Source organism: Mirounga leonina, unplaced genomic scaffold (genome assembly GCF_011800145.1).
Source record: "Mirounga leonina isolate KUSES-001 unplaced genomic scaffold, KU_Mleo_1.0 Mir_176, whole genome shotgun sequence".
Lineage (NCBI taxonomy): Eukaryota > Metazoa > Chordata > Mammalia > Carnivora > Phocidae > Mirounga > Mirounga leonina.
The window spans coordinates 34071562-34094459 of NW_023270454.1; the positions used below are offsets into that span (position 1 = coordinate 34071562).

Here is a 22898-nt window from a genome sequence, read left to right on the forward strand (position 1 = left end):
CACACCATAGCTTTCCTCAACACCATGGCAGGAGAGAAAGCCACAAAGCCCATACTCCTAAAGAAACCTGTTTCCAAGCACAAAGCACTAGACAACCTCACAGAGTCTGAGGCTTCTCTCTGCCTGTCAGGGACAGGTCATTATTCAAGTCCCCGTCTCCACACTTCTTCCATGTTATCGGTGTTCAACACTGGCCCCTGGGAGGCTCTATGTGGGGAAAGGAGGGACTGCATAGTGCCAAAGCTGGACTGTCCGATTAGCTTAACCAGCATCCTCTTACCTTAGCCCCACAGACTGAGTGGCAAACAGTGATTATTTTGTTCTGAGCGGTACCTCCAAATTTGGTCAGCTATGTCTGGGAAGCCGGATGCACAGAGGTAGATGAATAATTAAGGTAAATGAGAAAAAGTGTGACATAATAAAAAATCAATGAGTTTGAAAACCACATCAAACAAGACTCATTCTGCTCCTAACCAGTTCTATGAACTTGGACAAGTTGCGTAACCTCCCGGCATCCTCCCAAATCCTAGAATTCCACAGAGCCCCTCACATCTCTACTGAAAAATCAACCAAGTAAGAACTCATGGAACATCATGTGCTTCGGGTTGGGTGCAGTTCAAGCCCTGACCCTTTGCCCTCGATCACCTATCACATTAAGAATGACTAATCAGAATGTTATTGGTCAACAAGAACAGTGAACAAGTAGTCAACAAGGCCACTGAAACACGTGAAGTTTCCCACGACAGTGAAGTAATAAATTGGTACAATCTCCGAAAGGCAATTTTGCTTCTATACCATAAGTCCTCTTTAAAGCCAGGACCTATGACCCACTTAATTATAGAAATGTTTATTAGTCATTTAAAAACTGGATGTAAACAGTAGGTCCAACCGCAGACAAATTACATAAACAATTAAATTGCACTCATGATAATGGTGATTTAGAATATTTAACGACATAGGCAAACACATATAATGGTAAGCAAGGAAAGCAGGATACAAAATTATATACATGGCATGACCATAATTGTATATAATGTATAAATATGCTCTATATTGCCAGGTATATATGTATACTATTTATAAATAAGACTAAGAGGACAGATAACAAGTGAATAGCAGGATGTATTTTATTTTCTTCTTTGATGTTTCCATATTCCAAAATCTCTATTTTCACATGTAATAACTTTATAATCAAAGGAATTTTTAGTCTACGTACAGCACTGCAGAATACAAAACAATGAGGACTCCAGCAATTACTAACTCACTCTCCCTATTACCCTAGTACACATATTAGGAGTTCAGACAGAGAAACATCACTAGAGGGTGGCAGGAGGCAAGGAAATTCACCAGCAGAATTTAGGTTTATAGGATAGTGCTTAAGAGCACGGACTCTAGAGCTGGATTGCCAAGATTCAAACCCTAGCCCTGCCATTTATCAACCATATGAGTTTAGGCAAGTCCAACTCTCAGACTCAGTCTTCTCCTCTATAAAATGGGACTGCTTTCAGTTCTTTCCTCACAGAGTTCTTGTGAGGACTAACCAAATTCAGTTAGCAGTTTTAAGGCACTGTCTGACACATAGTAAGCATTATGTAAGTCCTGAGATAATTATTAGAAGGGCATTTTAGACTACATACGCATAATACCTTAAGAGTTCACGCTTTTGCTGAATTCTTTACTTTGTCTCAGACACACGGCTCACACCTCATACTTCTGTGAAAGAAGGATTATCATTACGCCCAATTTACAGATGAGAAACCTAAAAGATAAACTGCCCAAGGTAAGTGGCTGAACCAGCATCTGATCCCATGCTAACGTGACCCCAGAACCCACACTCTTAACCATGACACCAGCCCCTACAGAGCAGTAAACAAGCTTACCCTGAGCACACGGCGGACTTTCAAAGAGTCCGGGAAGTACCACTGACAGGGTGCATGGAACTAGAAAATGAAAGCCAGACAAGTGAGTTAAAGCTCTAGCTCATTAGGCAATTGGGAGCTGATAAAGTTTTCTGAGCAAAGCACTTAGTTACAAGACAAAAGAGTAAGTAAGGAAATTAGCCTGGTAGATAAACATGGGATATGTTGGAACGGGGCTTTTGACAGAGAGACAAAGACAGAAAGAGAGATTATAGACAAAGCAGCTGGTGTGGTGATGAGGGACTGGGCCAGGTGAGAGGACAAGGAGAAAACAGAGCTGGGCAATCAAAAGAACTGCTTTGAAGGAAAAATTAAGAGAATTCAGAAGCACTACATGCTGGGAGCAAAAAAAAAAAAAAAAACCCAGGGACAAAACAAGCCACATCCCACAACCCAAAGAGGGCCGGACTAGAAACATTTCCTTTTATTTTGATTTCTGTAAGTTTGGTGAAACAGTTAGTGCCATTACTTATTTGCAAAACATCTTTTTTTCAAATCCTAGCCAACAGTAGCACAAAACAAAGCATCGCGCAACACTGTAGTCTGTAGGAGCAACGTGGGGTGAGCGCAAAGGTGTACTGCCCTAAGTGATGAAAGGGATTGGCAAGGAATCATAAAGCATAAACATCGGGCGCCTGGGTGGCTCAGATGGTTGAGCGTCTGCCTTCGGTTCAGGTCATGATCCCAGAGTCCTGGGATCGAGTCCCGCATCGGGCTCCCTGCTCGGCGGGGAGTCTGCTTCTCCCTCTGCCTCTCTCTCTCTCTCTCTGTCTCTCATGAATAGATAAATAAAAATCTTTAAAAAAAAAAAAAGGCATAAACATCTATTGTGTAAAGGAAGTGGCAATTTACAAAATCAAGATAAAGCACCCACTAATGGCTAATGCTGACAAAGGGCCTGGGTCTGATAACATCTCCCAGGACAAAGACAAGCTGATTTACCCCTTGTTTTAAAAAGGCAGCCAGAGCTTGCCAACAAAAATACGTGATTGATCTAATTAGCTTACTGAACTGAGGAAAACAGCATGCCAAAATCATGTGTACTCACAGACCAGTCCTTTCAGGACAAAGCAGTGTCGCATAAAAGCCTATCCTTCAACTTAAGTGTTCATGCTCATTAAAAGGGACGAAATCCGGCAGTACTCAGCAGGCAGGAGCTTAATGAATATTATTGGAGAGTGGTGACACAGACAGGAGTCTTGAAAGAATGAGCGCTCATGGTGGAAAAGAGGAAGAAACATCAAGGACTGCAAAAATGTATGTGCTGTGTCTGAAGTGCAATCCTCAGACCAGGCCAAGCAATTTTACTACATTCCACCTGCATTAACATTCCCACTCTCGACTTTAATGGTTTATTAACCTAATGATAATGTCCGCCTTCACTCGAGGTTATTAGCAAATACAAGCGATGCCTGTTAATTCCGGCAAAGTCATTCATTCATTCAACAAATCTTCTTGGGCACTTACCATGTGTAGGTAATAAATGATTGTCTCTATCTAGTCTTGGTGTGCTAAAAAAACACTTCATGAACAGAGATGAACCCAGAGAAAAGAAAATTGACAACACTAGCTTCACCTAATAGTGTGCAGATCACAAGGGGCGGCGGACTCTGTGGTTACAACTGGGGGGTATACATATTTCCCAAAAAGCAAATTTTCTTCTTCAGGAAAGGTATTATTCAATTGTATCTCTCTCTTGGACTCTGGCCCAAGTCAGTATGAGGAAAAATGTATGTAGTTGTTTATCCAAGCCGTCTTGCCTGGTCTACCTTCAACATCACTGCGTAGAAGGATCCTTAGTCCAGGAAGCTGGAAGTGGCTCACACTCTTGGAACCCTGGGTCGGCTGGGTATGACCTGAGGAGCTGGGCAGCGTGCCTGACTTGGAAACACAGGACACACTCAGAGGACACAGTGGGAACAGAACACACTCAGCCGTATAAGCGGATTATTACTACTTTTTATTTTCTAAGCTTATTTTTACCATTAAGACTTTCTATAAAAACAACTTATCAGTTCATGTCTGAAGTAAGGATAATTTATTGCACCCAATTTTACTGTTTCGAGTCTATTCTGAATACCTGTGAACGTGAAAAATGAATCACTTTGTATCATCTTATATTGAATAATGAATGTCATTTATATGAGAAAATTTTTCACAGGAACAGAAAACAAAACATTGATTTTAACCAAATGTATAATTACTGATATTTAAGTATCTGAAAAACTAAAACTAAATGGAGCTATGATTAAAAAAAAAATAAATGCATCAAACTTCAGTTTTCAGTAAGAATTGTTTTGAAAGGTATTTTTATAAGTACTTCAGCTTTTAGAGCCCTGTTTTCTCTGAAAATAAAACCTGCCCCCCACCCAGCTGCAGACCAGTCTTAATCAACTATGCAGTTTTGTTAGCGTGTAGCTCTACAGGATGGAGTAATTGTAGATATCCTACTGCAATTAAGATGATAGCTGGTAGATTAACAGAAAATGTCACTTAAGGCAGAGAATCATTAAAAATGACATATATACACATTTTAAGTACCTTCTTTTATCAAGAACCATAAAAAAGTAAATTTATTTGCCAATATTTTCACATTGCAAGCTATTTTCTTCAAGTACAGGCGTACTGATTGAAGTTCAAAGTTGTCCTTCTTGCATGGACCATGCTCATAATGTATAATATATAATTTCCAGTGTGGCTACTCGAAGTTGAGAAACATCTCAGTGTGAATTAAAGTGTAGAATCTTTTCATCTTTTAAACATCTTCCCAATCTTTTAGAGTTATCTCTTCCCCATCCAATTTGACACGATATCGTATAGCAACTTGCCCATATTTAGTCTTTGCGAAGAATTCAACTTCATAGAAACAACTTTGTTTTCACACACGTGTTTTATCAGTTTGTACGTTGTCTGATGAAGTTACCTAATTACTGTAACAACGCACACAACTCAGCCATGGGAGGAGAAATCTGAGAACACCCAGCAAGTCATCAACCAGACAGAACCCTCAACAGGGAGTGGGCAGCGTGGTTTCCAGAGAGAACAGAGAGAACTGAAGGTCCAGGGAACCACTGAGATAGGTTAAGAGAACTCCTGTTATATGACAAGAAAGAAGCCAGTTGTGTTTTCAAGAACTAGCCTCTAGCTTTAAAGGGTATCTCCAGGCAAAGTTATGTCTTGTTTAGTGGAAATGTCAGTTATGTCTCTCGGGGAGGGAACTTCTGTGTCTTTCTCAGCATCCCTTGTGGGAGAAGTGCTAGAGAGAGTGGTTCTTTTTGAGAAAGGAAGCATGTACTGCTATCTAGCCTAAGGTGATCCCAGAGCGTAGTTTCCAGTAGTTGCTCTGGACAATAATCCCTAGTAGACAAGTTGGTGGAAAAACTGCAGGCTGGTAGAGAAAAACCTGACACAGAGATTGCAAACAGTCTCCCATACCATACACCTTCCCCGTCCACCCCCCCACACACAAAAAAGACGTTGCTCCATCCCTACACAAGACTCTTACAACTGGCAGTCAGAACACTGAATCCAGCCCACTGACGTATTTTTTTATTACAATTATTTTCGTTTGGAGATTTGCAGGTATGGTATTCATGGTCCAGTGTGCCACACACCCCATCACTCCCTTTGCAATCCACAGGTGGACTGTTCTGCTGCCTCTCCCCTGTGGGAAGGCCACCGAATCACTTGGATATCGTATAGCTCCGGCGTAACTTAATTCTGTATAGACACTTTGGCTTGTCTCTTGGTCATACGAGGAGTGCTCTCAGAGAGAAGGAATCGCCTTGGCGGCAGCACCCAACCACACCACTCAAAAAAGACCAGAACATTCACTTACCACGGACAAACAGAAATGACTGAGGAACCGTTCAAAACCTTGAGCCTTCATAAGAACCATGGGCGAACCTTACAAAAATGCAGATTCCTTGGAGCTCTCATCCTTCAGATTCTGATGCAATAGGTCTAGGAGTGGAGATCCAGGAATCTGCATTTTTTTATTCTTATGTTAATCCCCTACATTACATCATTAGTTTTAGATGAAGTGTTCCATGATTCATTGTTTGTGCATAACACCCAGTGCTCCATGCAGAACGTGCCCTCTTTAATACCCACCACCAGGCTAACCCATCCTCCCACACTCCTCCCCTCTAGAACCCTCAGTTTGTTTTTCAGAGTCCATCGTCTCTCATGGTTCGTCTACCCCTCCGATTTCCCCCGCTTCATTCTTCCCCTCCCGCTACCTTCTTCTTCTTCTTCTTTTTTTTTTTCCTTAACATATATTGCATTATTTGTTTCAGAGGTACAGATCTGAGATTCAACAGTCTTGCACAATTCACAGCGCTTACCAGAGCACATACCCTCCCCCAGGAATCTGCATTTTAAGAAGCACCCAAGGTACTTACTTTTATTACACTGGTGCAAGAGGTATAATAATAAAAAGTATGAACAACCACTGTAAGTGCTCTCTGGGCCATGCTCTGAGCACTTTATGTGTGATGACTTAACCCTTGGAACACCCCCATGAGGTAAATACGCTTATTATCCCCATTTTACGAATGAGGAAACTGGAGAAGAGAGATTAAGAAGCACACCTCTGCTGACTCAGCTAGCGAGGGCAAGAGCAGGGATGAAAAACTAGGCCATTTTGCTATTTAGCTCACTGTCAACCACCCGCCTATACTACATGCTACCACCTTGGCGTAAGGGAAGCCGTAGTACATAAAATACAAACCCCTAAAGGTTTGCAGCTTCTGACTCCGCAAAAGCCCCTTTGGGTGGGGGGGAGCACACTAGTCCCAAGGATGCCCATTTCCACATTCATCACCATCCTTCACAGTAAAAATAAAGAGTTTCTTTTGCTTGTTACAACTCAAGAAACTGTAGAGCTGGCAAAAGAGACTGTGAATAGGATGAATGATCAGACTCAGGTGTCCCCATTCTGAAGCAGGATTGTAACATCTTATGAAAGCTCTTGACAGCATGAAATAAAAGGGAGTCCTTATATTCTCCCAACTAAAGATATGAGAAAGCGAAAGACAATAGCCCAGTTATTAATAAAGCTAAAAATATGCCAACCCAATTCCTACACTGTTACCCCAAGCTGAAAAATTATGATCAATCTTAGAGGGTCTCCGAGGAACGTGCTGGCTAGACAGAGTTTTCTGAGACTTGACACCAAAAACATGATCCATAAAAGGAAAAATTGATAAATTGAACCTCATCAAAATTTTAAAAACTTCTGCTCTCTAAAAGCCTACGTGAAGAAGATGAAAAGACAAAATAAAGACTGGCAAAAAATATATATATATACATCTGCAAATGACACATCCAACAAAGTATCTAGAATACTCAAGAGCTCTCAAAACTGAACAGTAAAAAATAAATAATCCAAGTAGAAAATGGGCAAAAGCTGTGTACAGACATGTTACCAAAGAGGATGTACAGAGGCAAATAAGCCCATGAAGAGATGCTCAACATTATTAGCTGTCAGGGAAATACAAATTAAAGCCACAATGACATATCACTATACACCTATCAAAATAAGCTAAAACTTTAAAAAGTGACAAACACTAAATGTTGGCGGGGATGCAGAGAAACTGCATCACTCATACACTGCTGGCGGGAACGTAAAATGGTACAGCGCACTTTCGGTAACACGGTAACACGTAACCGTACAACCCAGCAAATGACCTACTGGGTACTTATCACAAAGCAGTGAAACTTACCTTCGCACAAAACCCTATACACAAAGGCTCACAGCAGCTTTATTTGTAATAGTCAAAAACTGGAATCAGCCCAGATGTCCAACAGGTGTGTGTTTAAACAAATTGTACTGTATCCATACCCTGAAATATTACTCAGCAGTAAAAAGTAACCAACTATTGCTAATAGCAACAGCTTGGGTAAATTCCAGGGAATTATGCTGAATGAAAAATGATGCACACTATACAGCTCCTTTTATATAACATTTTTGACACGACAAACTGTTATAAATGGAGGATGGATTAGTGGTTGCCAGGGGTTAGGGACAGGAAGAGAGGGCCTGGGAGGGCAGGAGAGAAGGGGCATGATTGCAAAAGGGGAACTGCAGTATCAGAACCCCTCAGGATCTTGCCTCTGGTGCTGGACACACAAACCTACGCAGATGGTAAACTTGTACAGAACTTAAGGTAATACAGGCGCACACAAATGAGTACAAATAAAACTGGGGAAGTTCTGTGGATTGTATCAACGTCAATATCCTGGTTTTAATATTATACTCTAGTTTTGCAAACTGTTTCCATTGGGGGAAACTGGGCAAAGGGTACAAGGAGTTTCCCTGCATTATCTCTTACAACAGCATGTAAATTTACAATTATCTCAAAAAAAAAAAAAAGTCCATTAAATAAAAGGTCCATGATCCCAAGCATGTAGGTGAAATCAAGCACTGCGTCCTTTCACTGGGAATGTAAAATGGCACACCCTTTCCGGAGGACATTTGTCAATGTTATCAAAAGTGAGAAACACACACATACCGTTTGATCCAGCGATTCGATCATGAGGTTATTAATCTTAATGAATGAATTATGACATATGAAACATTTAGTTACAAGGGCATTTATTTCAGCAGTGCTTTCTTAAAGACTAGAAACTAAATGTGGTACGTCCAAACGATGAGATTCTAGCTAGTCATCAAAATAACCTTTGGGGGTAAAACAGGTGACCTGGAAAGAGAGTCAAGACCGAGGCCGTTGGGGGCGCCTGGGTGGCTCAGTCATTAAGCGTCTGGCCTTCGGCTCAGGTCGTGATCCCAGGGTCCTGGGATCGAGCCCCGCATCGGGCTCCCTGCTCAGTGGGAAGCCGGCTTCTCCCTCTCCCACTCCCCCTGCTTGTGTTCCCTCTCTCGCTGTGTCTCTCTCTTCAAATAAATAAATAAAATCTAAAAAAAAAAAAAAAAAAAAAAAGACCGAGGCCGTTGTCCCATGAATATTTATTCAATTCCTTCTAAGTGCCAGGTACTGCTGTTGTACTCTGAACTCCGACATGCCCAACAAAGCACAGTCCCCATGCTCATTAAACTATACACTCTGGTGGACTGTCCTCTCCAGGTAAGAAAACACTACACATACATCTCTTTCTGCGATTACACACACACACACACACACGCACAAATATGCATATACAATATAAATTTAGGAAGGACACAACCCAAAATGTAAATAATGGTTATTTCTGGAAAGTAGGGTTGTGTGTGTGTTTAATTTTATTTGTTTTGCTTATTTGTCTGTACATTCGAAATATCTACAATTAACAAGTTTCACTGGTATTAATTTTAACTATTGAAGGAGAAAGGCTGGTCCCCAGAGAGTGTTTCTGTCTTTGTTTTTGCTTTTTATTTTCTTTTGATTTCTATTGGGATGCAATCAGAGTGAAATTTTTCTAAATCTTGTTTCAAAGAACTCCAAGACCTCCTCAACTGTCAATGTGAATAAAAGGCAAGCTAATCCAACTGGATTACCTCAGGATAAGAACTAGGCACATGCAAAACAATCACATTTCCTCACAAATTCAGGTTTGTAAGCAATTCCTAGTCCTTGGATTGAGCTGGGGTTTCTATTTCAGGAGGTTTGTATTATTTGCTTTTGCTAGTTTCTTTTTATCAGAAAAATAATGCAGATTACACAAAAAAAAATTTAATGCAGTATGAAAAACAACCACAACTAATATCATTCAACCAGACAAAAAGAACTATTTTAAGCTCCAGATACACTACTTTAAACTCACATCTATGTGTACATATTTGCTAGTTCATGTGGTTACCCTAAGATGGGTAAGATGGGCTAACATAGCACATACTACTTTTAAAACTGTGTGAACTTTTTTTCGTTAAAAATACATGCCATCCTAAAAAAAGAAAAACAAAAATAATACATGCCATCCTGATGACATATTTTAACATTAAATATGTATATTTAACCCATCTACTAATGGTTGGATATCTAGTGTCATAAACAGTGGACAATGAACATTCTTTTTACTGAACATTTGAGCACATCCTCCCAGTTTTGTCCTTCCATAAAAAGCCCAGGAGTAGAAATGTCAACTCAAAGGGTACACACACACCTGAAGGCTTTTGATATAAGTGGGCTCCCAGAGAACTGTACTGGTCTACACTCCGAACAACTAGTATGGGAATGAAAGTGATCCAATTTCCACATGCTCACTAACGCTGCTGACCAACAATAAAGATTAACTTCTTCTTAGATTCTCTAGAATTTCACTTTTGGGGGGGAAAAATCATTTTCACAGCAGATCAAAATAGAGGAATTATTTGGCTGTCAGTTAAATTAGAAATTTTTAATTTGCCAATTTCACTTTAATTGCAGAAATTGGTCAGACCTCTAAGGCAAACAAAAGATCATCTAGATAGGACTCGTTATTCAATCAATGATTTTTATTTAGATAATTGTTGTGGATGCATACATGACATCTCCAAATCTGTAGCTACAGAGATTAGCCTTTCCACCAAGAACCCCGAGGCTAAGACAGAGGTGGCCTTCTCATAGTAACTGCCTCCTAGGGGATGTGGGAATAAATGAGATGATGCATGTTCCATATACTTGCTGTCATGTTCAGTACAATAGCCCAGTGCTCAACACATAGTAAAAAGTCCAAAAATGTTGTTTACTATAGGGTTCTTTTTCTTTTTAAGATTTTATTTGAGAGAGAGAGCACACGTACACGGAGGGAGAGGGAGAAGCAGACCCCCTCATGAGCAGGGGGCCCGACGAGGGACCCTGGGATCATGACCTGAGCTGAAGGCAGATGCTTAACCGACTGAGCCACCCAGGCGCCCCCTACTTTAGGGTTCTATCATAAGTAATGTAACCTTCACTGACATAAGGAGGACTGAAATACCAGCTATCACAATCCTTTTTTTTTTACAGACGAGGAAACTGGGTTCACAAAGCTAGGCCTGGAACTCACATCTCTTTGATGCCAGGCTGGTATTACTTCTGCTCTAACACTAGGCTTCCTCTGCACAGAGTGAAGGCTGAGACACCTTAATTCACACAATTACACTTAATCAGAGCAATCTGCAATCTGAGATTTAAGTCTACATGCTCAAAATATACTTGGTTTATAGATATCTGCCTGGTTAAATAATAGTTCTCTAAAGCAGGTATTTTAAGTTGCAGGCTAAAAGCAAATGGGTTTATACCCACCTCAGAAGATGATGAAATGATTGATTATAAATCTCTCCTCTGATAGAGAGCTTCTGATTGCATTAGACAGAGCATGAAGACTAATTAAAAATGCTCATACATTCATCACCGCTGATTGTGCATAATCCACTCCTGAAGGTACGAGTACGCTGCCTTCAGCAGATGACAGCAGAAACAGATGAATTTCCACTCAGAACTCCCAGAGGCTATCTGTCTCGATTTCAGGGTAAATGGGCTTTCCCTAATAACCTAAATCACAGACAGAACGACAGTTCAAAAACCCTGGACCAAATTTTACTATTCTATCTGAGCAGGGGCTGGCCAGGCCAGGTCTCATGGTATGTGATCAATAAGTAATTACAGATGAATTGGTAAATAGGTCCATGAGTGTACTTTAGAGATTTTCAAAAACTCATTTTTCTAGGTGCCTCCATAATTGGAAACCACAATGTGTATTCCAATGAGCTGAAGGAAATACATCCTGGGGCACCTGGGTGGCTCAGTCAGTTAAGCGTCTGCCTTTGGCTCAGGTCATGATCCATCCCAGGGTTCTGGGATCCAGCCCCACATCGGGCTCCCTTGCTCAGCGGGGAGTCTGCTTCTCCCTCTCCCTCTGCCTGCCACTCCCCACCCCCCACTTGTGCTCTCTCTTTCTGTCAAATAAATAAATAAAATCTTTTAAAATAAATAAATAAGTAAAGGAAATATATCCTTTCTGCCACCGAAAACAGCCCTTGAACTTGTTCCCTCATACATGCACTCCAGCCCCACAGTGACTGGTTTATACCAATCTCTCCCCACTCCCTTTGGGACTACAATTATTATCTGGCAGTCAGCACGGCTGCAATCACCTGGGAAAACATCACAGAGGTAAAACACTGACAGATGCTTTCTAACAAGGAGAGAGAAAGATGGTCCTCATCTTGTCCTCTAAGGGAACCTCTACTCACACCACACACCACATGCCCCTGAGCTGAGAAAGGAAGAATGGGAGTAGGCTGATGGTCAAACTGTGCTCTCCTCCTCCTCCTCAGGAAATATCTGTCCCCCCACATCACCCCTCTCCCAGAAAGTCACCAGCACGCACCTCCCCTTTGACCTGATCCTAGAGTTAGAATCCTGCCCTAGCTTCAGGATGTGAAAGGAGAAGACTCCACCCACTATGCTGGCTTAGAGTGCCCCAGGGCTGAAGGGGCATTTACCCACATTGCTGCTTTAGGAGGCCCCCGTGGCACCTCCCTGTGTCTGTGGCAGGAGCAGCCAGGGGAGAGGGGAGAGAACAGAATCTGGTTCACGGAGCCTGCACAGCAAGAGGGCATGTTTGGAGTCCAGGCTTAAAATTCAAAATCCTGTTGAATGAAGAGATCTGTCATACCCATACTAGCCTTTGATTCCCTAGCTGTATGTATAAAGGATCTGACAAATGAAAATGGATTCAAAATTGCATAATCTGCATTAATAGCAAGGAAGAGAGTTCTGAAATTAATGGTAATTCAACATAGCAACTATAAACCTAAGGTGGAAAATGGAAAAAAAAATGATGAGTCTCCGAGTTTGAAAAGTCATCCTAGTTTAAGCAATAACCGGACAAAATCAAGAAAAGATATAAACCAAACAATAGCAAAATTGTTATGCAGCTGCTCACTCTCTGCTTTTTGGAAAAACAATCAAATAGCAGCATTGAATTATGCAATGCCACACATCCACATACTCTATGTTCCCTTCACATGAATTACTAGCAAGTGAAATTTACATTTTGTTTTGTAACTTTCTTAGACATTCTTAATATGTTCCTACGCTGATTTTTTTTTTCCAATTCTTGCCTTCTTTACCTCATTCCGTTCTTTACACTTCTCTCGCTGGGTCCTGGAGATTCACATTCTGACCCAGGCTTCTGTCCCTATAGATATCAATGTAGTTTAACATACGTCTCCATGAGCCTCCATTTTCTCAATAAATCATTCAACAAATTCTACTCCGTACCCGGTTCAGTGCTAAGCACAGGAATACAAGACAGAACAAGTCGAGCATGGTACCTGTTTCTTAAGGAGCTCAATCTATAAAAATAATGGTTAGATATGAAATCAACAATCCTTAAGTTTTCAAGTTTTTTATTTCGGTTTTCTCCCTCTTTCCTCCTGATTCTCATGGCTCCAATTTCACCTCTTTCACATGCATTATTAATCACCTCTGGCACCCCAAAAAGAGTCAGCACCATATGAAAATTTTATTCTCTAGCATAAGGATTTAGCCAGATGGGCTCACAAGGCAAAGGAGAGGGGAAAATGCAGGAGAGAGAATCTATAAAAAATCAAGGCCTCAAAAAAAAAAAAAAATGTACAGCAGCACTGATTTATATGAACACTGAATTTGAGTACAGGTTACAGGGGAAAATGGGCCGGGGAGAAGAAGAGAGAGCATAACCATCTCCTCCTCTCAAAAATTGGAACCTGATCCCCTGAAAGTCTGGTCACTGGGTCCTTCAGTTCTAATTGCTTAATGAAAGTGTACAAATCAGCAGATATTATGCCTGGGCATTCCAAATGTCCCTAATTATGACCAAGTAGATGAAGGCCTTAAAAAAAAACAAGAAAGAAAAAGAAAAAGAAATCACACTTCACCTTATTGAAAGGGTTGCTGGCACATCATTAATTAAAACACCTCAGCTCCCAACCACATTAGAAACATGATAATTATCTTCATACGAAATTTGCCTTATAACACTTGAAATGCTTCAAACCCTAGGTGGACAACAGATTATAAACAAAAAGGCCAGGCATTAAGGCTCCTGTCCATTACAATGCTGCCGCAGCTCAAAGTTAAGAGCTCCCCCCTTTGGGAAGAACGCGCATTCACAGTCCTGAGAAGAAAATGCAACAATTACCATGATTATCACTGCAGTATTAGCAGCATCTACCTTTTCTTGAGTCATTACCATGTGCCATGCACTGTACACTAAGTGGTTTGGGGTTTCTTTGTTTTTTTACATGCCCCAAGCTCAGAGAGACTGTATAACTTGCAAAAGGTCACCCAACCAGGGCACGTCAGAGCAGGGAACTGAATCCCCGTCTGTCTGGCTCCAGTACCTACGCTCTCAACCGCTACGTAGCCACCAAAGAGCTACGGTCAAAGGAGGGGACAGGAGCCGGAAAGAGAAGGAGTTTTGCAACTGCAAACATCTGTATTTTCCCAAAGTACAGTTTATAAGGCAAAAAACCATTAGAAACACAGAAGGTAAAGCTGAACGACTACCGAAGCCAAAGAGAAGTCCAAAGAATTCCCCGAACAGGTACCAGAAGACCTGCCTTCTCTCCCACAGCTGGTAAGATCTGAACCAAGAGGAAAATGGTAAGGCTATAGCAGGAGGAAAAAGTGATTCATCAAGAAGGAGCCGACGAGCCACGAGTTCCCCAACAAGGTGTATTGTATGCATCCTGCAAGCCAGTTGCCAAGCCCCTGGGCCGGGATGGTCTCTGGCATCCTGGTCTCTGGCGTCCGTGTGCTGAAGAGGAATAACAAACCCCTAGGTGAGGATAGGATCTACTCCAGTAACATTCGCCTCTACTGTTCCTCAACTCAGACCAAGACTTCTCAGGTCAAGAACCTCCCTAATCCCAGCCCAAGTTCAGCTGCAATCGAGGGACAATGGTACTGATTTCAAAGCACTGAGTTTTAACCATTTCTTCTCAATAACTGAAAACTCCCAATCTTTTTCAGAAGTTCATTTTCTTGAGATGGAAAAAAAAAATGAGAAGCTATCCTGGCTCTCAAGCACTAGGAAAAAAGCTCACAGCCCAGCCCTTCCCAGAACAAGAAAGAGCCAGGACTATTTCACGTTTCAGCATGGCCTTGCCTCGTCTTTGAAGAACTCGAAAGTCAAAAACATATCATGGCCTGGTAGAGTCAAATAAATCGGGCATTTTTCAAATCCCAGCTCTGCCACCCACTACGTCTATAACTTTAAGCAAAGCGCTTAACCTCTTTTGGCCCCAGCTCCCTCAGTGTCAAAACAGGGATAAAAACGTCCACCATACTGGTATCTTGTGGGCATTAGGCAAAAGCGTATGTGCTCTTCACCCCACTGAGGTGTATACCCCACCCACAATCCCTTCTAAAGGAAATTGGTAATATTCCTAATCAATACTTGAGGGCAGCCGTAGGCAATGATTTTCTCACTAAAACACACACCCCCACACCATCAACCTCCTAGTCATATGGAACAGAAACTGACATGACCAAGATTGGGAACCTGATCTAAAACTAATCCCTAGGATGGCCATCAACCTGCGATGTGGTTGTATCTCAGAGACAGGTGATGTTTAGCTAGCTCAACTACTCAAATTCTCTCAGAGATTTCAGTTAGGAAGTCAAGTCAGCCGGTAGCATGCAGTGAAGCAGACGGGCCCCAAGACAGACCAGCACGAGAATAGCTGTGTTAGCAGGGAGGTCAGGCTCCCACAATGACACCCCACAACCCCTCGGCAGATGCCCCCAGAACTAGCGGGGACCCAAGCAACCTTCTGATTCCAGTGTCCAGGTCTCCTCAGCAGCCCACCCGCTTCCCTTCCCGGAGCCTGGTTGTCTCCTTTTCTTTTTTTTTTTTTTTAAGATTTTTTATTTATTTATTTGAGAGAGAGAGAATGAGAGAGCACATGAGAGGGGGGAGGGTCAGAGGGAGAAGCAGACTCCCCGCTGAGCAGGGAGCCCGATGCAGGACTCGATCCAGGGACTCCACGATCATGACCTGAGCCGAAGGCAGTCGCCCAACCAACTGAGCCACCCAGGCACCCCAGGTTGTCTCCTTTTCTGAGGACCTAACAAGAAGGTTCACGGGTCTCAAAGCCACAGGCACAGGTGTCTGTCTGTTCTTCGCCACCCGAGATAAGGCAGTTAAGCAGCCTACACCCACCAGTGAGACAGGCATACGAAGGGCAGAGAATCATTCACCAGGCTGCTTTGTAGGACATCACTGACAAGACGAGGAAGGAGCAAGGACGTGACCCATCCAGCAAAGAAAGGCTCAAGATGCCCTCTCTAGACCCAAGCTGCCAGAGAAAACAACTCAGCAGAGGGGACAAAAGTACAAGAGCCCTCAACTCTTTGCCCCCATGTGTGGCCTCCTTTGAGTGAGAGAAAAATGATACTCTGGCACTTCTTGAGACTGAAACCAAGATAAATGCTGCTGGTTTGCTCTGTAAGTTCTCATAACGGAATGAAAAAACAAAACAGACTATCCAAGCCCTCTCGAAACAAAAAACAAAACAACCACCAAAAAAAAAAAAAAGAAAAAGAAAGCCTCAAAGTAAAGCCTCCCTGTCCCCCACTCCCAAATACGTAATTTAGAAAATGACAGTCAAAATAACCAGCGGCATCCATCACGCAGGAACCATTGCGTGAAGCCTTTCCCTACACCCGCCTCCTCCTAGCCCAGCCTCCAATCCCATGCCAATCCCAGCTTTTCGGGAGCACCTTTGGGGTCCCTTTCCACTTATCATTTATTTTATTATCCAGCTTGCAACCCAATTTGTTCCACTTCATGTTTCTGGTTTCAATATGTGAGTTCTATATTTCCACAGCAGGACAATGGGTTTCAGCAGATACGCCTGATGTCCATTTCACAGCTACCTGCCTCCGTGAGTCTCTCAAATCTGCACAGAACATAGAAAACGTGCTTGCTGTATATTTAAAAGAGGGAGCAGACAAGCACTTCTGCATAAATCAAACCTGGGGAGGGAGTCAAGGGTACTCTAACAAGCCAAAGCATAATTTAGCTAGATTTACTTCTCGTGAGACCACTACTCAGCTGAGCCTGAAAACTGTCACTCCTGTTAGCTTTTCCTTGGGCCACCAGAAGGACCAGGCCCAAAGCAGCTGCTGTTTTGACAAAGTATTTGCTTCTCACAGGGGTGGGAGTAAGCAGGAAAAAATCAGCTCTAAAGCCACTGGCCTGGGTCCATTCAGTATGTTATGAGAAATGCCTGAGATAACAACACTTAGGCTTCTGTTTCAAGCTACATGGTTTTCTTCTGTCCTCTTACTGTACAAGATTCAATGCCTTCCTGGCACTGAGTGGCAATAGCTCAAGGTGATAAGCAGTGAATCACAACAAACTTCATTGAGTGTTTTCTTGCAGCCTATAAATAAAAGCAGAATCTCTGAAGCCAGTAAACCTTCTGAGGTCTGAACATCTCAAGGTTATTCATTTCTAAACCTCCCCGGGAAGGATATAAACCATCAAGAGAATGGGGTCTGTCGTGAACAAAGTTTCTTAATGCCCCAAAATTCACATTTTAATTGTCAAGACATTATGCTAAAGCACTGCGGACCTTTAACTTTCACGCCATGTTCCCCCAAAAAAACAAACACCTCATTTTCCAGTAGGGTTTAAAAAGTGCAGACAGGTGAGCAGCAAAACAACCAGCTTCAAGGAAAAGCTAGGGTTCTGCAATTAGTTTTAGATAATGAAATCGATAAAAATGGACCAAATTTAAGTCTTCGTTATGCCGCAAAGAAAATTCAAAACGTTTATGCAGCAAATGGTGAATAACTTTCCAGGAACCTGGGCAACTTTAAGTGGGGATTTTAATTTGTGGGTAATATCTGAACAGGTTCTCTTCTCTCTCCCCCCACTACCGGCATAATGAAGAGTTAAATTCAAGGGTGGGACCTGGTGGCTATTTTAGCACCACAGGAGCCTAGCTGCCCTGCCTCCCACCCTTGGCAAATTGACTACAAAACTGCGCTGAGTCAATCAAATCCCCTCACCCCCAGGAATTTAAATCAGAATTGGAAAATGCTAAATGAGTTTCTCTAATTGCTTCAATAACTGGAACATAAACTGGGGTGGTGGGGAGCCCACAAAGCAGCCCAGTTGAGCTAGGTGGAATGAAAGCCAGTTTAGTAAGAGGAAGAAATAAAGTAGGATAGAATGCTGAGCCAGCATTCCAGTTCTTGGTCTAAGCACAGGCTGAGCTGGAGTTCCTTGAGGTATCAGAACCCTTTCAATAAATTTCCCTTTTTACTTAATCAAGTAGAGCTTTCTCTTAATTTCAACCTAATTTCAATCAGGGCTACAGCTAGAGCATGGGATGGGGCTTAAGTAATATCAGAATGATTCCTCAGGAAGTGAAAATAAAATAATCATCAAATTTCATCAGAAAATCTTTGATCAAAAGAGATGGAGCTGACATGCCATTTGAGAATTTGATTCCTTTTTTTTTTATCATGTATTTATCATAGTATCTTAGTTCAAAATCAAAGAACCTAATTTTCTATGTGTCAAATGGGTAGCACTTCTCTTCCAAGGTCATTTCTTGCGTCCCTCCCTAATCCCAACCATACTGACACTCAGCAGCAAGTATCTCTTGCATCTTCCCTTGAATGTTAATTTGCTCACATTAAGCTTCTTCTCAGCCACCTCTAGTGGCTTCCAACTGCTCAACATATCAAATTAAAACACCCAATGGTGTATGCATTAGCTGTGCATTATCCAGCCACTGTCCTCACCCACACAGTCAGCCCAAGAGTCAGCAATCTTGTTCATCACCCATGGTCACAGGACTCCCACTCCAGGTTAAGAGCATAGCACTTGCTGATACTTCTACTCAGATAGGAATAAAGAGAAGAGCAAAGAGAAGAGATCCTGGAGGCGGGACACTTGGACACCAGTTGTGATTCCTCTATTAACCAGTTATCTTTTAATTTCTACAGGCCTGAGTCCTTCTCTACAAAATAAATATGCCGGGACTTGACCACCGGCTGTTAGCTTTTTTTCCAGCCCCAACATATCTAAAAGGTATGGCAAGACTACAAGAAAAAATTAAGTAATAACAGAAGAAGACAAGACAAAATATGTCACACTGACTGAGTACAATATCCAGAAAGAGATTGCTATTGGCTTGGCTGGCATCATGGCAGAGGGAGAACTTGAGTTAAGCCATGAAAGATAGGAAAGGCACAGATCAATAGAAAGACAGGTGTTTATGTCACCTAAGCCTTCATTTACTTTTGTGTTGCTTGTTGACAAATTGTACTAATACATACTGAGAGACTGAACTGGGAAGGAAGAAGAAAGGAACTATTCCAAAAGTTTATCAATACCTACTGAGAATGGTCTCTACAAGGCCAAAGGATAGTGCTGCAGGAGGACCCAAAGATAAGTGGACATGGTCCACTAGCATCTAACCACTGAGGGCAGGGACCACATCTGCTCTGCTCATACTATACTTCCAAACCCTTAGAGCACCGAGCTGAAGGCACAAGAAATATATGTTGAAAGAATACATAAATATAACCCCTACCTTTAAGGACTTAAGGGCTTTTTCAACGGAGAACAAAAGAGAAAAAAATATGTTGTCCTTTCCCTTCAGGATCGTTAATAAATATGGCATCAATTTTACTTACCGGGAGCCCTCCTAGGGATAACAGAGGGAAGAATGTAAACCTCACACAATAACCATTTTACACAATAAATGATCAGATCTCATCATGTTAGCAAGTAAACAAATCTGTCACTTGACTCATTCTCTGTGCTGATGCATTAGCTAGGAATGAGCCTTTTAATAAAAAAGAATAAGTCACTCCACAATGGTAAGTCCAAGAACTCGCTGAAATGTATATTAATTTGCTTCAAAATGCCATCTCCTCTTAAGTTGATTTTCCCCTCCAACTGCCTCAACCACAGGCAATTATGTCACATGCACCAGATCCATGTGGTCCAAATGACAGTCTCCTTAAACCAAATGTATTTCCATAGCAACAAAGGAACTACATTTGCCGTTCTCTACCTGCCATGGCCCAATCAATTATTTAACATGCCTACACTACAGTGACACCATATAAATGATCATGTTCCTTAGCAGCAAGAATCAGCTTGAGAAAACCACAAACACCCGACAGCTAAATTGATCACAAACCAAACACACACACCTTGGTGGTGATGTTAAAGATCACAGCACAAAGGGAAGGAAGGACAACCAAATGTTCTTAATATTAAGCTTCCACTTTAGAATTATACAAGCAAACAAACCTCCCAGCTATTATTTAAAAAAAAAAAAGAAAAAAGAAAACACATAAACTGATTTTTAAACATAAAACACAAGTGATCAGAAGTTACTGAACACAGGCTGATTCAATGAGAAGATTAGAGAGCCAAAGGATGAAATTTATTAAACTTGTTTTATGGTTTTGGTTTGGTTTTGGTTCTGTCCCATTTTCTGGCTTATTTCTCATTAGGAGAATAAGCAGGGGACTGGAAAATTGGATGCTGAAGGAAATGTGCAGCAGCCAGCTGTGACTGCCCTCTCACTCAACCTGGTTCAATCTCTGCTGACTTCCCAGCGCAGATTCTTGAGTACAGAACCACTGAGGACATCCATCTGGTTCTGTGAGAAAGGAGAGAGATTCTTTCATTAAGAATAACCAGAGATTGAGTTCAGTCCAGGACTCCTGCAATTCACTCTGGGACACGCCCCAAAACCTCAAAACCAGTACAACTGAAACCAACAATTCTATCTCAAACCATCTCGTGAGTTGAATTCAGATGGTGGCTGGGTTACAGTGGCCCCCGGGGCCTTCTGTCCACAGTGACCTGGTAACAGAATCCGCACTGAAGGCTGCAGTCAACATCGGGGCTGGAATGGAGGGTAGATGGCTTTTTTTTTTTTTTTTTTTTTTTAAGATTTTGACAGAGAGAGCAAGAGAGCACAAGCAGGGGGGGCAGCACACCCCCTGCTGAGCAGGGAGCCCGATGTGGGGCTCGATCCCAGGACCCTGGGATCATGACCTGAGCCAAAGGCAGACGCTTAACGACTGAGCCACCCAGGCACCTGGGCAAATGGCTTTTTGACTCATTTGTTATGTTCTTTCCTGTCGCCCCTCAGAAAAAGAGAAAAAGGGGTAGTTGTGAAAGATTCTAATTTTTTTTATAACCAACCATAGTTTGATAGTGAAAGCTTCACACAGACAAGAGTTTCTATTTCGTTAAAAATAGCCGGCATCTCCAGTCTGCTGACAAATGAAAAGGCATATATAAAAGGGCGAAGAACCCATTCTTACACAGCGTTCCTATGGTACTGTTGTACATATTGTCCAGCTGTCGTTCTGCTTTGCCAAAATCTAGCCTGCCACAAGCTGCAGCTATCAAACTTTGATTAGACTGCAGAGATAACTTAATAATTTATGAGAACTGCAGTTTTCCAGCAGAGTAGTCCTTCTATCACAGATATTAATTTTTGTTATTGCAAACACATCAAAACCTCCTAAAAGATCATGATGTGCAATTAATTCACCATCCAGATGGAAAAGAAAAAGCAAAGTTTTGAGAACATGAAAAATACATTAAATATTCACCCAAAGGAACTGCTTTTCCTTCCAAACCTATTGTCCCCAAGAAAAGCATCACGAATACTTAAAATGATGTCTGGGATGGCCTATCCACCACAAACTGCTCCTAGAAGTGGATAAATCACCAAGTAAAGAAGGTAAGCATTTACAAACACTTCACACAGTGAAGTATAATTTTACTTATATGCCACATAAAGTAAAAGCATTCACCTCAGGGATCATTTGCACAACTAAATGTCTTGCTGATTACCATATAAAAAAGCTTACGACAGATAACCTCTCACATCTGATGGTATATAAGACACGAGTTATGACTGCTTTCTTATTTTTGTAATTGAGCGAATGCCTTAGACAATTGGTCAAAAGTCTGCCTCTCATTCTCAATCACTTGACATGCATGCAAATACATGTTTACAATATATTATGGGACCCATGGAGAACAGTAAGTTCTCAGAAAGACCTTTTGAAGTTTCTAGACTTTATACTTCTTTACTCTAATACCTTTGGTTGACAATATAATAGAAGCAATCCAGCGATGACATTTAGAAGCAAGGAGAATCTCCTTCTCCCAGCTGATAGGCACTTCATGGCTGCTGGTCACAGTATTTGCTCTACATTTTTACCAGTAGCAGGCACTCTCATTTGTCACAGAACTAAAAATTAGAATATACTATGTAAAGCTAAACAATAACATGATACTTGTACATATTTGCCCTGAATTTTTATCTATGAATTATTTCTCCCACTTGCAACTTAATCAAACATTAAACAACATAACTAATAAGCATCACAGTATTGTTTTTAACAGCAAAAAGTATAAACTACGTTTGCAAATCCAACAATAGCAAAATGATTCCATATGATTATGGACATCTACGAAATATACAACTATCAATAATGGCACAAGAGTAGTCAAAGTAGATCAATGGAACAGAATATAGAGAGCCCCAGAAGGAAAGTCCCACATATACAGCCATGATTTTCAACAAAGGTATCAAAGCAATCCAATAGGCAACAAAAAAGCTTTTCCACAAATGATGCTGAAATAACTGGATATCTATATGGAAAAATATCAACTTGACCCCTACATCTCATATCACTCACATAAACTGATTCGCAATGTAATACAGATATAAATGTAAAAGCTAAAGCCATAAAGCTTTTAGAGAAAAATATAGACTATCATCATGACTTCAGGGTGGGTAAAGGTTTCTCAGGTCACAGAATGCAATAATATAGGGAAAATAATAAATATGACTTGGTCCAAATTTAGAAATTCTCATCAAAGACACAGTTAAGAAAATGAATCGGTAAGTCGCAGACTGGGAATAAAGATCTGCAAAAACATCTATCTGACAAAGGACTGGTGCCCAGATAGATAGATAGATAGATAGATAGATAGATAGATAGATAGATAGATAGATAGATA

At 41.4% G+C, this 22898-nt stretch overlaps 1 protein-coding gene across 3 annotated transcripts in view; it reads right to left on the reverse strand.

Moving 5' to 3' along the window:
- The window catches only part of FAM160A1 (family with sequence similarity 160 member A1), a 227955-nt gene that overhangs the window by 100258 nt on the left and 104799 nt on the right, over positions 1–22898 (reverse strand). Inside the window, exon 1 of one of the 3 annotated variants that reach the window (XM_035022907.1) lies at positions 1881–2005. The exons of the other annotated variants lie outside the window; for them this stretch is intronic. The gene's annotated coding sequence lies outside the window, so the exon portion shown is untranslated. Of the gene's footprint in view, positions 1–1880; positions 2006–22898 lie in introns of those variants that run through there. 3 annotated transcript variants of the gene reach the window in all.